Raw genomic sequence first — 12283 nt, 5'->3', positions numbered from 1 at the left:
TGCGCGCGGGCGTTGCGGGTACTTTGCTGCGACCCCTTCCAGACCCCTTGATGAGCTCTGAGGTCCTTGCGTTCTTCCTTACAACCTGTTGAGCCCCATCAATCTCCACATCTTCCCTTAGCCTCACTGATTTTTCCTGGTCTCACTCCACACCCTCCAGCCCTTCAGAACACATCTAAGGAAGCTAGACAAACTCAGTACCACCCTTGGTGCAGGAAACAAGGGATCCTTACGGGTTTTCCCTAGTAACCTCTGGTCTGAACCATTGTACAGGCCAATTCCATGGGTACCTAGGGGACTAGTGAATAGTCACTAGCAGAGGATCAGATAAAGGCATTCACTGGAAGACAATCCCACAGGGACACTGACTCAACACTCTTTCCTGTTCAGCCTTGGGGCCTGGGTGTCAGAAGAGGCTTTCGAAAATGTCTCTCCACAATAGGCCAGGCATTTTTTTTCTTAGAGAATAGCAGAAGAAGAAATGAGAAAGCCTGTTAGGGGGAGGGTAGCATACCAAGAATCTCCAGCATCCTTGGAAATTTATTTATTTATTTATTTATTTATTTATTTATTTATTTTGCACAGAGCCTTCTAATTGACTTCAGATATTTGCATGACAAGCTCTCATTGAGCACTAGTATCAGCCTCCTTTACCTGTTGCTCTAGAAAGCACTGTGGGCCTGAAGGCTCTGTGGAGAGGTTTTGTTGGAGCTCACTAATCTAACAAGCTCTCTGCAGCACCCTCTATTGCATCCCTCTGATTTGTCATGGTCAGAGCACTGATCTCTGTGTACTTTCGCAGGCATTGCTTTTTGAGCTTGTTTATAGTGAGCAGGTCTTTATCAATGAAGTAAGCTTGGTTTTCTCTCTCTCTCTCTCTCTCTCTCTCTCTCTCACACACACACACACACACACACACACACACACACACATCTCTCAGCTTCTCAACTGCATGCCTGAAAGTTAGAAGGCAACAAGTATTTCTTACTGGCCTGCAAAAAGCTTTGTGTGGCTGAGTACCACTGAGCCAAGCAGCTATGGGTCAGAATCTCCTTCAGGGGTTAAGACCATCAGAAAACACAGAGATTTACATTATGATTCATAGCAGTAGTTCTGAATTAACAACCAAATAATGTTCTGTTTGGGGGTCACCACCACAAGAGGAATTTTATTAAAGGGTTGCAGCACTAGGAGGGTAGAGATCCACTGATTCAGACTCTGATGAGCAGAGGAGAAATGACTGCAGAGCATATTTTTAGGCCCCTCCTGATTCATAGATCCTTGGAAGAACCATGTTGGTCAGCATGTGGCCCATGTAATTTCACAGGGCTTCTTGCTAACCCAAACTATTCTACAGTACTTTGCTGTCACCATCTTCAATTTCCTAAGAATTTCTAAACATGCGGCTCTATATTTCATAGTCTTTGACCATTTGAAATGGTATATCTGGTTTTCCTTGACCTAGAATATGCTCTGGTAACCACTAGGCCCCATTCACCATAAGAATGACTGAATCCTGGGTAGTCAAAATAGACCGGTCTTTAGGTCCCCCAATCAGAGACTATTACAGGTTGAGTTTAGCCATTTTGCCAACTTTCTCACAATCACATCTACAGCATAGCTACAAGAACTTGTGCAAATTACTCAGTTATTATTGTTTCCTTGTCCTTCAAATGCTTGCTATGTAGTAATCTTTACCAGGTCCTATACTGAGTGATAGGAGAATATACAGAAAGAACTCATATACCATCTTGACCTTATTATAAAGCTTAGGCTAGGAGAAGGAACCTGGAGATTTGAAATATAAGACCAAGGTTCAGGAGAGCCACAGTAATCCCAGGAAGACTCTTTCTCATAGGCCTGTGCCCATCACAACAAGAAGAGGGGCTTCCAAACTGCCAAAGTGCAGAGATAGGCATCCCCAGGGGATTTGAGACAGAAATGTGCAGTAACTGACAAAGAAACAGGGAGAGTTTGCTGAAAAGTGTGCGAAGAGTAACTGTGGGAAAGTAAGGTGGATTGGGAGGCTGGCCAACCTATTGCTAATACTGAATCTTGCCAAGAGACTGCATGCTATCCTGTGGGCAACAAGGATGTTTCAGAAGGGTAGCCAGTGGAGACACTATATATCAGAACTGTCCTTCAAGAATTTCAAGAAAGAAAAAGCTGGAGGAATCACAAGAGAGAGCTATAGGGATCTCTAATAGATAGGACAAACAGTTCATTAAAATGTGTGTAGACAAATGGGAGAAGGCTCTTCCCAGGAGACCAGGGTTCTACCACAGAAATAGGGACATGAGAGATGAAAGAAGAGCTTTTAGTTACTGCTGTGAAAACAGTTCCCTAGATTGCATTGTACTTTCTAATGCTCCATTAGAAATAAAAAATTACATTTATTGCTTAGGTTGTAGTGTATATGTGTATGTGCGTGCACATGTGTAGAGACATATTTTTTTCTCTTGGTTATTTGTAATACAACTTATTATTCAAGCCACATCTAAACAAAATGTTCACATAGCAGCTGTGTTTTCATAACTAGATCAAACTAACCACTGATCAGAATAGCAGCAAGTACCCCCTTGTTAGTTGTGAATTATCAAAGTTAATGACAAACATCAAACTATTATGTGTCCTGCTTACTATGTGTATGGTTTAGGGATGAAATCAGAGCTGATAGTTTTAAAGCCTGTGTGTTTCTGCCTTAGCTTGGATCCAACTGTAGCATGCACAGCATGCTTTCCCTCTTATACTAAGGGGAAAATACCAATTGACACAAATCTTAAAAGACCCTTGGGTTGTTAATCACTTGGGATTTCATAAGACCAAGATGCTGGAGACAGTTGAGAGGATTGAGCTAGAGATAGTGTAATCTATATGATTGAGGCTAAGTAAAGGTCAAGCATAAGACATTTGGGCTTCAGAATATGTAACCTGACAGTGGAAATAGAGATGGTATCACATTGCTCAAGTATCTGCTGCAGATAGTGTGGACAGAGATTGAATTCTAGACCCCAAGTAGATGCTAACTAAATATTCACAAATAAATTAATTCAGCATTTCTGGGATCTACATGTGTATTAAGATTTAGAACACTTTCAACTTCTCATGGCCTCATGAAGCATCGAGTAGTGTGTCACATGTAGTCAGTATGCAACAAAACCTATCATTTGCCATTCTTATCATTGCCAATGTTAGGGAATAACTGGTAAGTAGCAAAGCAAGCATATTTGTTATCAGTATCCAGGAGATGTCTGGCCAAGAAATAAATCTCTAGATCCATATATATACTGCAAGCAAGGGCATGTCCCCAGAAAGTGGAAATGACATGTGTAAAACTTGATCGCATATTTTGGAGCATTTGAACCACTAAAATACTCCAGGATGTTGGGCCCAGCCTACATCAGAGAAGAAATATGTCTATGATGGAGATTAAGGTCACCAGAAAATGGCGGTAGAAAGTATTTTTAGTCTAGTAACAGCTTCATCCATGTATTAGCTAGACAAAGGGTAACAGTGACCATTGAGTTGATCAACAAGGAGAACACTATGGACGTTTGTATGAGCTATTGCAATGAAGCAGTAGGGCAGATGCTGGTTCAAATAGCTGATGAAAATACAAGATGGGTATCTAGTACTAAAACTTGACCACTGGAGCTAATGACATGCACATACTGTGTATGTCCATGCAAGGAAAACATTTAAAGATGCGCAGTCACTCTCTCTTTCCCCCTTTCTCTCTCTCTCTCTCTCTCTCTCTCTCTCTCTCTCTCTCTCTCTCTCTCTCTCTCTCTCTCTCTCTGTGTGTGTTTAGAAACATGGAAATAAACAAAACACTGATGGAAGTAAATTCAAGCTTAGAAGGACATGTAGAGGGGGAAGTGGAGAAATATGCCCATTCAAGTGGCACTAAGCATTGATGTACAGAGGAGCTAAAGCTACATTCTGACAAGGCGGCAGAGAAGCAGTATTCAGAGTTGAGGTGCGAGGGTGGAGACACTTGTTTCACACAGCAAAGTGCTGATAAGCTAGCTATTGGGAACTTGAGAAGTTATGATGGGGCTCAGGACCAATAGAAGTGCCAGAAAAGTTACTGAAGCAAGACCAATATGAGTGTGTGAGCTACAGAGACCAGTGGAAGGCAGGCCGCAGAGCTGCTGGATCTGCTGGTTTGAGGGACATGATCAACTGCACCCCTATCTTCTCTCCTCTTATTCAAAGTAATTTTAAAGAACATGTACAGTCTGTGGCAAACAGAATAGAAAATTTCAATGCATCCCTAATAAACACTATGGAGACTTAAAGCCACAGTCACATTGGGTTCCAGAAACACAGCCTCAACACTCACCCATGCCTCAGATTCAACGATGGACAGGTAAATATAAAGGCTAGGTTACCTTTCTCCATGACTCATAAGCCCCAGAAAGTGACCCATCTCATGAGCAAAGTAGACACACCACATCTAGAAAGGGCTTTTTTATATCAGACATCCAAGATTCTATTTCTCTTTTAAAGTATTCATTTAATTTTATGTGACTGAAGGGTTTTGACTGCATGTATAGCTAGCTATATACTACTTGCCTGCCTGGTGCCTGTGGAGGTCAGAAGTGCATAGTTGTGGATGCTTACAATCCAACCTGGATCTTTTATAAGAGCAGCTAGTGATATTGGATGCTGAGTCATCTCTCCAGCCCTTCTTTTTAACCCTTTAAACTTAATAATTAAGTCTAATGTGAACCAGAGATGGAACTGAGCCTCTACTCTTTGTCGCAGGGTTTGGATGGAAAGGGGTCTGTACATGCCAGAGCTCCTGTTCTTAAAGCACTTCCCCTGTTACAATACGTCTCCTCTTTTGTGTATCCCTCTGCTATATAATAGAGCCAGCGCTGCCTCACTTTCTCATAGGTGCTCTTTTGACATATAATAAAAGTTGGAGAAATATTTGTTGGTGGGAAGTTTACGGTTGTAAAACAGGAAACAGGCAATACACAGACAAGGAAAGAGTTCTGATTGTTTCCAGTACTAAATGCTACAGAGAAGTTGAAAATGGTAATTTAGCCAAGAACTATAGCAAGAGATAACTGGGGCAACTTGATCTGGCCAGGGTGCAGGAGGCATCTTGGACTCCTGTTGGGCTTTCTGGGTAGTTAAAAAAAAGGTAGGGCAATCAGTTCTGAAACCACTTTTGCCATCTATAATTCCAATGTGGAATAAAGAGAGCAGGAGAAAGGTAAAATGACAAGGCTATTAATATACAAGAGGCTGCCAAGCCATTATCGTTTATTTCAAGTGGTGGTAAAAGCAGATGACTCATCCTTCGGAGCTGCAGGACTTTGCACCAAATATTCTGTATGGTTTACTGGCTTGCCTATTTTCCAGAGCCTGAAGTTCAGGGGACATGACTTTTGATCTTGATTAACTCAGAGAAGCTGCCAGCCTTAAGAAAGGCATTTCCAAAATGTCTCATGGAAACAAAAAGATGTGTCAACTACATCTTAAGCAGAGAGGTTTCCAGGTAAAGGTAAAGCTAGGTGGTCACATTGAAGAGTCTATATTTTTCTTCCCTGCTCTCACAAGCCATGCTTCCTTACTGTGAATGTTAAGGACCATAGGTGGGAGTTTCTTGTCTACATTGCCAGAAGGATCACTTTTTTCCTGGTTCCCCGGTCAAATATACTTAATGAAAAATCCTTTTCCTCCCAGAGCTATGGAAACTCAGTTGCTGAGTTCATAATACCTGTGGGCCCAGCTGCTTATCAGTAGTAACAATTGAGAGGGTTGAGCCTGATCAAGTGCTCTGAGGTGCTGCAAGAGGCTGCTCAGATGGAAGCTTTGCTGTCAAATCAAACGATGTGAGTTTGTACTCAGCAGGCAAATGGGTACTTTTGGTGTAGCTATAGCTTTGTAATTAACAAGTGATTTAACTTTTCTGATACATCATGAATTCATATCAGTTGGAACTCAGTTCCTAATTAATAGGGCTAGTGCACTGTATGAAGTTGAAAGGACTCAGAGGAATAATGAAGATAGTTGAATATCTCCCCTAGCTGGACAACTGGGGCCACAATAGTGAAGATTTTCCTCTTGAAGAGCCTAGTATGATGGGCTGTAATGGAGCAGTAAAGATTTGGTGAAACCAGCTTGAACCTTCTCCTGACATAAAAGTTCTTTCCACAGTCTTTGTCACAAGTAGCCATTCAAACTGGCTGTAACCAAGAATTCAGAGCCCACTGTAAGTAATTCCTCACTCATGCCTATGTGCTGATCCCAAAAGTACTTAGTTTCACTGAGATAAACTTTGGTAAAATAATTTCTTTTGTATATCATCAATCAATGCCATGTCTGGGGTAAGTTGGTATTGGTTCACATGTCCTCAAAAATAGTCACAGAACAAATCTTCCCTGCCTTTCTAGTCTAAAGTTTCTAGGACAAGACATTTAAACTTGACATTAGAGACTCTGTTCCTGTCCTATTATCCTAGTACAGACAGGCATGGTCTCTCTCTCTCTCTCTCTCTCTCTCTCTCTCTCTCTCTCTCTCTCTCTCTCTCTCTCTCTCTCTCTCTCAAACATACATACACACACATTCACACACACTCACTCATGCACGTACACACATTTGCACACACACAGGCACACACACATTTATACAGTGAACCAGAACCAGTGATAGTTAATATGCATTTTCATAAGAAAAATAAGTGAGTGAAACATTCTAATCATCCTAACACCTCTTAAATATGAACCAAAGATTAGCTTCTCCCATTTATCAAAAGCAAGCTCTTGGAAAACCACAGTTGTAGCTATCCTGTGAAAAATTTGGATTCCCAACTCATATCAACAAAATAGCAAAATCACAAGGTAACAGGGCTTACTTTATACAATATTTTAAGTACACAAATTGCAAAGAGTGCAATGAGCCATAGGGTTTTCAGGATGTTCTTAAGGAAATTTACTCTCCTCTTCTGAGTGCCCATTTTTGTGCTTGTTTGTTTGATGGGAAAGATGCTAGTTCCTTTGGAAACTTGGGTTATGTCTCAGCTGATCAGAGCTATGATCAGCTATAGTGTCTGATGATTTTCAGTATTTTTATCTGCAAAGAATGAAAATCCTTACACAAACTATAAAACATTTATAATAGGAAGCAAAGACATATGTAGGCTGCTAGGTTACTACATATAGCAACTAAACAATATGACTGATAAAGATCCATTCCCAATCTGTTGGTGGCCTTTTTGTCTGATTGACAGTGTCTTTTGCCTTACAGAAGCTTTGCAATTTTATGAGGTCCAATTTGTTGATCTTATAGCACAAGTCATTGCTGTTCTGTTCAGGAATTTTTTCTCTGTGTCCATATCTTCGAGGCTTTTCCCCAATTTCTCCTCTATAAGTTTCAGTATCTCTGGTTTTATGTGGAGTTCTTAGATCCACTTAGACTTGAGCTTTGTACAAGGAGATAAGAATGGGCCAATTCGCATTCTTCTACATGATAACCACCAGTTGTGCCAGCACCATTTGTTAAAAATGCTGTCTTTTTTTTTCCCACTGGATGGTTTTAGCTCCCTTGTCAAAGATCAAGTGACCATAGGCATGTGGGTTCATTTCTGGGTCTTCAATTCTATTCCACTGATCTACCTGTCTGTTGCTGTACCCGTACCATTCAGTCTTTATTACAATGGCTCTGTAGTACAGCTTGAGGTCAGGCATGGTAAGATTTTGCTGACAGGACCCTGATATAGCTCTCTCTTGTGTGGCTATGCCAGTGCCTGGCAAATACAGAAGTGGATGCTCACCGTCATTTCTTGGATGGAACATGGGGCCCCCAATGAAGGAGCTAGAAAAAGTACCCAAGGAGCTGAAGGGGTCTGCAACCCTATAGGAGGAACAACCATATGAACTAACCAGTACACGCCCAGAGCTCGTGACTTAGTTACATATGTAGCAGAAGATGGCCTAGTTGGCCATCATTGGTAGGAGAGGCCCTTGGTCTTGTGAAGATTATATGCTCCAGTACAGGGGAATGCCAGGGCCAGGAAACAGGAGTGGGTGGGTTGGGGATCAGGGCAGGGGGAGGGTATAGGGGACTTTTGGGATAGCATTTGAAATGTAAATGAAGAAAAATCTAATAAAAAATACAATGTGACTGATTACCTTCTTACAGACAAATTACTGTAGATTGTTTCCTTTAATGGTAGAATTTGAAAAACAAAAAGTGAACCCAATACCATCAGATGTTTAACTTACACTCCAATACACTCCCAATACCATCAGATGTTTAACTTACACTCCAATACACTCCCAATACCATCAGATGTTTAACTTACACTCCAATACACTCCCAATACCATCAGATGTTTAACTTACACTCCAATACACTCCCAATACCATCAGATGTTTAACTTACACTCCAATACACTCCCAATACCATCAGATGTTTAACTTACACTCCAATACACTCCCAATACCATCAGATGTTTAACTTACACTCCAATACACTCCCAATACCATCAGATGTTTAACTTACACTCCAATACACTCCCAATACCATCAGATGTTTAACTTACACTCCAATACACTCCCAATACCATCAGATGTTTAACTTACACTCCAATACACTCCCAATACCATCAGATGTTTAACTTACACTCCAATACACTCCCAATACCATCAGATGTTTAACTTACACTCCAATACACTCCCAATACCATCAGATGTTTAACTTACACTCCAATACACTCCCAATACCATCAGATGTTTAACTTACACTCCAATACACTCCCAATACCATCAGATGTTTAACTTACACTCCAATACACTCCCAATACCATCAGATGTTTAACTTACACTCCAATACACTCCCAATACCATCAGATGTTTAACTTACACTCCAATACACTCCCAATACCATCAGATGTTTAACTTACACTCCAATACACTCCCAATACCATCAGATGTTTAACTTACACTCCAATACACTCCCAATACCATCAGATGTTTAACTTACACTCCAATACACTCCCAATACCATCAGATGTTTAACTTACACTCCAATACACTCCCAATACCATCAGATGTTTAACTTACACTCCAATACACTCCCAATACCATCAGATGTTTAACTTACACTCCAATACACTCCCAATACCATCAGATGTTTAACTTACACTCCAATCTGATAGCTGTGCTCCCTTAGGATTATGACTGTTCCAAAGTCAGCAAGTGAATTCTGTGAGAAATTGTGTTGAGAAAACATGGAAAGTGAAAGCAAGCTCTGTCAGGGAATTCTGGTGTCAAATACATTATGAAGTCCCACCACACCAACAAGAATGTAATTCAATTCTATGATTCATGGTATTGCAGAGGGGGAAGTGACAAAGATTTAAAGAGAAACATTTTACATGGTCAGATTTGTGGTTTTGAATGGTTAATCTGGCTCTGATAGCAAATATGGATTTGAAGAGATGAGAGTAAAGCCGGAGGTCGAGTTAGTTAACACAGATCTCTACTGCAATGTTTCAGGACAGGAACATTGAGAGTCTCACCTAGGTCATTGCAGGGGGGAAGGAAAGAAAAGCTTGAAAGTTCATTAGATATCTGGTAACTGATAATTGGATAGATGTGAGTGGTGAGGGAGGGTCCAGTGCCTGGGGACCTTTAGTTTTCTGCATTAGCCACCCAAATGTATGCTCTCCAGTGCTGATTGTCATACATCTCTCACTATCCTTCAGACAGCAAAGATGAACAGAGGTAATAGCTAGAAGTTCTTGCAATTGCCTTTGTCTCCATGGGGATCCAGGGGAAAGTTGGACAAACAGCGGTGCTCTAAGGCTTTCTGCAGAGTTAGGGTCCCTGCTTAGAACTGCATCCATTTGCCTTTGGACTTGCTCTAGATTGTGAGTCCTTGGGTGCTGCAACTGGACCTTTCCCAGTTTTCCCCACAGCTTCTTGTTCCTCCCTGGGCTTCCACTGAAGTTACTTGGTTCTGTCTGGCATTTGGGATCATGGGTCTTTCATGCTTCTGACCCCTTCTGAAGTGTTGACTTCCCTGCCTCATCCTGGGCCTCTCTATTGGAATTCTAGGGGCCAATGTCTGAAGAGTATAACATGATATCAATTCAGCTCCATTTCTTCATCTTCTTCAGGCCTGCTTTCTTGCCTAGTGGGTTGTAGGGGACTAAGTGTAGTTTGCCTCACTGGCAAACAAAACTCAGTCAAAGTTCGCAAGGCATGCTAGAGTGAAGAGAACTTTGCAGGCTGTACGACAGGTCTCCAGGTGGTTATAGACGTAATGAGGAGAATCTAAAAGGAGAGCACCAATTAATTGGAAGTAAGACTGAAGAGAAAAAAGTGGAGAAAGAGTTAAAACACTGGCTCCTGCTTTTAGAGAAGCAGGAAACCATGTCCATGGGCCTGGAACCTAAGGAAGTGAGCAGAATTTTGCACTGGGGACTGACTACAGAACATCATCCATCACATTTCTCAGTTAAGGGAGCAAAATCAAATCTGCATTGGACTATCTAAAAGAAAGAAACTACTTTAAGCACCAATGCTTTTGAAAGGCTATAATTAAACTATATTACAAGGAAAACATAATCTCCCAATTTTCTATCTTAGTCAGAACGAATGCACTGGCCAAGTACAAGTACTTCCTGATGACTTCTGGCTCTCAGGAAATTTGCATCTTGCCTTTTGCTTGGACAGGTTTCCCCCCCCCCCCGCCCCCCGTTACTACTTGGATGTACTAACTTTACTCCTACAGAGAATAAACCTAGATTGATATTCTTGTGAGTCTGTGTATCTGTCTTAACAGAGTTTCTTCCCCAGCTTTGCTGTTAGTTTGTCAACTGGTACTTCTCAGGATGGGCAGTAGGCCAGTTTCTGGCATGAGTCTATCCACTTAAAAGGGTTTTGTTTTTTGAAACAAGATTTCACACTGTAGCCCAGGTTGCTTACAACAAGTGATCTAGAGCAGGTTGGCCTCACATTCATATTCATGCCTAACTCCTACTTTTCATTGCTAGTTCTTTCTTTTTAAAATTCTTTGACAATTTTATTCATCCATTTACTGAGTTTTCACCTCATTAGCCTCTTTCTTGCAGAAAGTCATTTTGTCTTATTAAGTGTAATTTAAAAATCCATCCTTCTCTCTCTCTCTCTCTCTCTCTCTCTCTCTCTCTCTCTCTCTCTCTCTCTCTTCCTTTCATGTGTGTATGTGTATGTGAAAGAGAAGAGGAGAGGAGAGGAGAGGAGAGGAGAGGAGAGGAGAGGAGAGGAGAGGAGAGGAGAGGAGAGGAGAGGAGAGGAGAGGAGAGGAGAGGAGAGGAGAGGAGAGGAGAGGAGAGGAGAGGAGAGGAGAGGAGAAGAGAAGAGAAGAGAAGAGAAGAGAAGAGAAGAGAAGAGAAGAGAAGAGAAGAGAAGAGAAGAGAAGAGAAGAGAAGAGAAGAGAAGAGAAGAGAAGAGAAGAGAAGAGAGGTAAATGAGAGGACAACTTGCTAAAGTTAAGTGTCTTCTTCCCTCCTTCCACCATGTAGGCTCTGCGGATCAAGCTCAGGTCTTCAGGCTGGACAGATCTGAGCTATCTCACCAACCTTAAAGTCTTTTGTTGTTTTAGCCAACTGAGTTTAATTAAAGTTGTTTGTGTGAACCTCAGTAGAAGGTATTATTTACTGGAACATGAGGGATTTTTGAGTGACTACAACATTGAAATAAATTATATTCTATATCCCCAGCTGTCCATTGTTCCTTAGTGAAAGGTGAGTACACCAGAGCCCCTCCCTTAGGATTGATGAAATAGTCCAGTTTCCTTGGGTCTTATCTGGTAACCACAACAGCAGTGAGTTTATTAGAGCACACCCTCACAATCTCTGGTTCTTGTATTTTTTTCAACAATGATATATGTGCCTTGGGAAAGTGATATAGGTGTCCTATTTAAGACCAAAGACTCCACTAACTTTCTGCACTTAGTCTGTGTATTAACACCACCTATGGCAAGAAGAAGCTACTCTGATTAAGATGAACACTAATCTATTAGATGCAAATATTTAGAGAGTTTGACAACATATCTGGTGCCCCACCCCAGTCTATGTCATGTTTGTACCATAAGGTATAATATTATCACTTTGATCATTATTGCAGCTACTGGGCTCCACAGTTGGGTAGGATCATATTAAGATTAAACTTTAGATGCATATATTTTTCTTTTGTTTTACTGTCTTACTACAAATTGGACTTAAACTTGTAATCTTCCTGCCTCCATCCCACATGCACTGGGATTTACAAACTTAATG

This window comes from Mus caroli, unplaced genomic scaffold (assembly GCF_978045245.1).
Source record: "Mus caroli unplaced genomic scaffold, Mus_caroli_1 scaffold_5, whole genome shotgun sequence".
NCBI classification, from domain to species: Eukaryota; Metazoa; Chordata; class Mammalia; order Rodentia; family Muridae; genus Mus; species Mus caroli.
The sequence above is the reverse complement of the archived record's forward strand: the minus strand, read 5'-3'. Positions refer to the sequence as shown.